Below are 6,000 nucleotides of genomic sequence, written 5' to 3' on the forward strand. Positions count from 1 at the left end.
TCTACTTCATTCTTTCGCCATTCTTTTCACCTCACTTCCTACTTCGCCCTACACTACCTCGCTTTCTCACTTCTTCATGTAGTGGGCGATTTTGGTATGCCAAAAGTTGTCCGAAAACTAATTTTGAAAATTTCAAAACATTCATCTTTTGAAATTTTCCACATCAATTAATCCAGGTTCAATGGTTTCCCAAAATCTCACTAATGAGCAAGCTCTCAAATCAAAGGTATACCGGGACATCACTTGAAAACCAAATCCTGTTGCCCAACTATTTTCTTAGTATCAACATTCCTCTATAATGTACAATGCAAACACATAATATATATGATCATAAACTCAAAATCAAATATAACTCAACCATAACCCCTAATCACCGGCAAGTGTCAATTCAAGGGAAAACTGAGAACAGAAGAACAAAAAAACAAAGCAATTGTCAATTCAGGGGACCAAATCAGCGACATATTTACATAGATTGAGAAGATTTTGAATCAAAAGAAAGGAATCGTCACAAACAAGATATAAGCTCTATATTTTCATACACATGTATAGAGAAAGGGGAACAAAATATCACAAATATCTCAGAATATATTAGACTAGATATACAGTGTATATATGTACATATACACAGAGAGAGAGAGAGAGAGAGAGAGAGAGAGAGATACCAGTGACAGCTATGGCGAAGGAAGAGGACGGTGGTGGTGGTTCTGGTTAGAGGCAGCGGAGGATTGGCCCACGGTGGTGGATGATGACAATTGTGACAGTGCTGTATATATATAGAGAATGAGAGGGATACCACTGAGAGATACGGTGGTAGAGGACGACGATAATGGTGCTGGATTAATTGATGTTTTGAAATTTTCAGAATTAGTTTTCGAACAACTTTCAGTATACCAAAATTGCCCATTACACGAAGAAATGAAAAAACGAGGTAGTGTAGGGCGAAGTAGGAAGTGAGGTGAGGAGAATGGCGAAAGAATGAAGTAGAACCGTCAAGAATCGAGAAAGATATGAAGTCTGAAAGATGGCTTGAAGAAAAGTCTTATTTTTTTTTATCAACTTCCAGAGCTCCGATAGCATACAAAAAGAAGAAGAACGAGACGTGTGAAATGCGATATGAAAACTAGACCGTGAGTTGAATCCAACAATGTAAAAATGAGGCAAAACAGAGTTATGATGAAGGAGATAGAAGGGCTTGAAGTGGTGGTTGGTAGTGGTGGTTTGCTGGTAAGAAAGGGTATGTCTGTATCTTTCTTTTAGAATTTGGGGCCAAAATGTAATTCTTTTAACTTTTTCTATTTCAAATGTGACGGTAGGGGCAAAATTGATAGTGGATTAAATAGTATGGGGGTACGCGTGAAAATAGGAGTAGTTTGGGGGGTCATTGAAAATCGTGTAAAAGTATAGGGGTAAAAATAAAATAATCTCCTTGATGAATGATCCAAATTCAGTTCTTGAATGGTGAATCTCACATCTAAAATAAATCTTCACCACACATATTTTTTGGACAAATTCTTGATAAACTTTTGTAACATTGATAAATATGGTTTGTCAAAAAGTTGTTAGATTCTCTCTTGTTTGGTAAGCAAAAGTAAAAATTGTACGGGTTGGCAAACTGCGTATCTCTCTCCCTCTATATATATATATATGTTACTACATATCTCTTCCCCCTTCCAAATTGCATCTTCCGGATGGACCATCCAACCTTTACAAACAATAAGTTCTTCTCTATTTGTAGATCACCATAGTAACATGAAAAAACATAGATCCTTTAGCAAACAACTTTTGAAAAACTAAAATAGGCTCACTCAAAATTAATCATCATCCTCATTCCATTACAATTGATCAGATGAAATTAGTTGAGTGAAGACCCAGTTGAGAGAGAGAGAGAGAGAGAGAGAGAGAGAGAGCAGTAAAAGGAGGAAAACCTAGTTCAAAATAGAGAGTAGAAAAAAGACTAACACTGCCATTATTGTTGTTGCTTTATGAAAATTATTGATGGATGATTTTGCACATTTCAGTGAGAGAGAGATTTCGAACTTGGGAAATAGAGAATTTGTCTTATATAGAAAATGAAGAGTCTCTTAATGAACAAATGTGTCTATTCATTTTAATTTTGTACTAATTTATAGGAGTATGACCATTCGGTTTCAATAGAAAATACTAATTCATAACTTTTAAAATTAAGGTTAACTTTATCTACTTTCCACACACACAAAAAAAAAAGATTAGATTTACCTTAAATTTAAATTTGAATTTGAGAGGATTTGGGTTCATGGGACCCCCTAAAGGATCCGTTTCGATAATCCGAAACATTCATTTTATAGTACACATAGTTCAGAGAAAAAAAATTAGACCGATTTAATGATCTTTACCTTTTCATTTTATTGTGTCATAAAAAAAATGAATAGTCTCAAAATATGTTTGTTGTCACTTTTTTGGAAGACAAATACTATAAATGAGAATATTATAATTATCGGGTCAACCTAATTTTTTTCATGAATGATATAATTATTTTCATTTTATTGTGTGTCTTAAGAAAAATGAATAGCCTCAAAATATGTTTGTCGTCTATTTTTTTAGAGACAAATACAATAAATGAAAATATTACGATTATCAGATTAATCTAATTTTTTTCATGAATGATACACTGAGAGTCTTACAAAATGAAAGATTCGAATTATCAAATCGAAACCTATGGCGGGCTTCATGGGTCCGTTCCTCTCAAGTTTAAACTTGAGAGAAACTCAACTCCAATGACCCTTGTGATCTTAAAATATTTTAAAGATTGTTGGAACACAGATTGCTCCATGGTTTGTCTCACTTTTTTTTAGCAAGCAACTAACGTCAAATTAATGGCAAAAGTAAAATACTAAAATCAATTCACTACTCTAGTATGATGTGCAATAATGGTCCTCTTCACAAATGCTAGTTGTTGAAGCCACTATAATATTGTAATTGACCATTTTAGTTATGACATGCTATATGTGATCTTCACAAATGGTAGTTGTTGGAGCCACTATAATATTGTATCCTTTTCATTTCTCCACAAAGAATTCTGGTATGTATAGTTCTGTTAAAGAAATGATGACAGAATATTGCTGTGACGCCCCGATTCTACACTATTGGTTGCAGACAAAGGAGAGTCACTAATGAGTCCTATGGTCAATAGCCAGGTAAGATCCCAGATCGCCGGAGGAGTCAAAATAGCCTCCCTTCTAAGTCCAGCTTTCTTAGGTAGCGCACTACCCTTTTGACAGATCTTAAAAGGTATTGACACAAGGTCTCATAAGCAACGATAAGGTTAATACATATATAGAACATAATAGCCACAAATATCTTGCTTCAAAAGATTGTTCCATTACATTACATCCTAAAAAGGAAGGTTTTAAACTTCATATGGGTCTTACAAATTAACAAAAAGGAAATTTCTAGTATTCCTAAGATAGCCAAAAGTCTTCGAAGGTTTCCGGCTCGTCGTCTTCCGCTATGAGTTCCGCTTCGTTACCTGGCATGATACGCCGTGAGCTTTGAATGCCCAGTAAACACACACACACACCCCACCCCTTTTTCCCAGTCCAATACACAGTCACAACTATAACATCAAGTAATAAAGCATGATACTCCAATAAACAAATAAATACATTAAGAGTTGAGTTAGAAGTTAGTAACTAGAAATCCCCCAAAGAGATTTCGTCCTCCCGACCACAAGAATCGGACGCGGATTATTCGGTATGCCCCCTCTTTTGCTGCTTTGTTGCAGACCTAACCTCGGATGCCTACCAACGGTTATATACCGCGTAGCGCCAACCGCAGGGCCTCAAAAGAGACGGTAAAAAAATAGGGCCTTGCCTGAATCCCTCCTTACACCAAACCACCTAGGGTCCGAATACAACCGCTCCGTTCAAGGGTCCCGAAAACCACTTGCGCAAGTTTTAACCTCGAATAGGGAACGCATCCCAAAAACTATATATCACATTTCCTCATCTTTTCATTACTCAAGTGTTCGAAAACCCAATACCCACCCAATTAGGTTTCCCGTTGAATTAAGTGTTTTAAGTCAAGGTTAGTCCAACTAAACAATAAAATAAAATTCACATAAGCATGCCTCCTCAAGAAGATAAATAATATAACATACGCATACAACATTATGCCAAGATATGATAATAGGCCATTAAACATTTTCATGAATACAAGGATATAAAACATCCAAACATAACAAATTTCCAGATTTAACATCACATGAAGGTTAATATGGAAGGACTACTTAGGTTCATCCACCGGACTCGGTTTTCCTATGGTTTGTAGAGAATTTGATCTAGTTCCTAGAGCATTTTTCGGAATTGGGGTTGCTCTTCCAGATTCTAAGTTATTTAGAAAATATTTCAGCGCTGTCTAAGGTCCGTCCAGAATCTGCCCAGTTCTGTCGACTGTTACGAAAACTTGATTTTCTCGCAAACCGCTCAATGTTTTTCGATGAAACCAATTTTATTTGAAAGCTAACTCCTTAAGGAAGGTTTTGACATAAAATAGAGGTTCAGAATATTTTTTTACATTTTTCTGGAATTTTTGAAAGTTGACTGCAAAAACAAGTTTTAAGGTAGAATGTCCGAAACAAGAAAATTTATAAAAAGGGGGTTCCACCATGGAAAGTTTCATTTCTTTTGTAAAGAAAATATGCTAACTATCACATGTTTAACTCAGAAAATTTGTTTGAGAGAGTAACCTTGAAAAGTTGAGAGATGTGTACAAAGGAAGATGGTTTTGTGCCAAAATGGGTAAAATACATGAGAGATGGAAACAATACTCAAATCTTAGTATTTTTAACATAAGAACATGATAATAACAGATCTGAAACATCACTTAAACTTTTAAAATGAACATGCATTAGAAAAGAAAATGAAGAGAAGGTTGTGTTGGTGGCTTACCTACTAAGCTTTGCACAAGAAACTCTCTTCTTCCTCCCTCTTCTTCTCTAGACTTCTCTTCCTTGCTCTCCCCCCCTTTTTCTAACCAAAATGTGTGTGTGAGTGAGTGTGTTGTGTGTATTTGCAAGCTAGGGAGGGTGTGGTATATATAGGCAATTTTGGGGTAAAAGGACATAAAAGCCCTTTAGTTGAAAATGGGTGGGAAATCTAGGATTTTGGTTGGTGTCAAATGGGATAGGAGTAACTAAGGTGCTAAATCATAGGTTTTGGAATCAAATAGTTGATCTTTAGTTGAAAGGTAACTAGTTTTTGAGATTAGCAACCTAGGTGTAGGCCACTAGGTTGTGTTTTTTCCTAGAACATCATGATGGTGGTTCTTGAAAATTGGCTCCTCTCTTGGGGAAGTGTGAGGGGGTTATTATTTAAATCATTTTAGGTTCTAGGCACACTCCTCTAGGTATATATATATATATATGTAACAAGATTGGTGGTATTAATAATATTAGGGTACATGTACTAGTTTTGTGGATTATTTTGAATTTAATAAAGAAGTAGGGGCTTGGTATTAAATACATGTAATTTATGTAGAATTGAATTAGGTTAGGGAATCTAATCTAGCTAGAAAAATTCTTGTTTCGATAAAAATTAAAAATGCTATCTGGCAAGATTCGAAATAGTTTAAGAAACTGAGGGGCTTTAAGGAAAATACATTTTTCCGGGGCTTCACATTAAATGTAATGAAATGAGGAGGATTAGAACCTTAATGATGTATTTAATTATGATCTAGTTAGGTCTAGGACTAATGTAAATATCTTCTAGTTAGAAGTACACACATATATATAGCAAATCTTTATAGGTACCAAAGTCATTATTGCTCCAAGATTTCAAGATATTTTAAAGTACAATGATTATAGTCTAGGGGAGGGGGGGTATGATGGCTAGCCATGTGATGGTGAATTGATGGACATGTTATATATATATATATATATATTTATATATATTTTGTACAAATCTTGAAAATTGTAAAATATATTATAAAAAAAAGATTTTTTGGTAAAGGTGTATATATATATAA

Source organism: Camellia sinensis, chromosome 13, assembly GCF_055761805.1.
Source record: "Camellia sinensis isolate YWXY chromosome 13, ASM5576180v1, whole genome shotgun sequence".
Taxonomy (NCBI): Eukaryota; Viridiplantae; Streptophyta; class Magnoliopsida; order Ericales; family Theaceae; genus Camellia; species Camellia sinensis.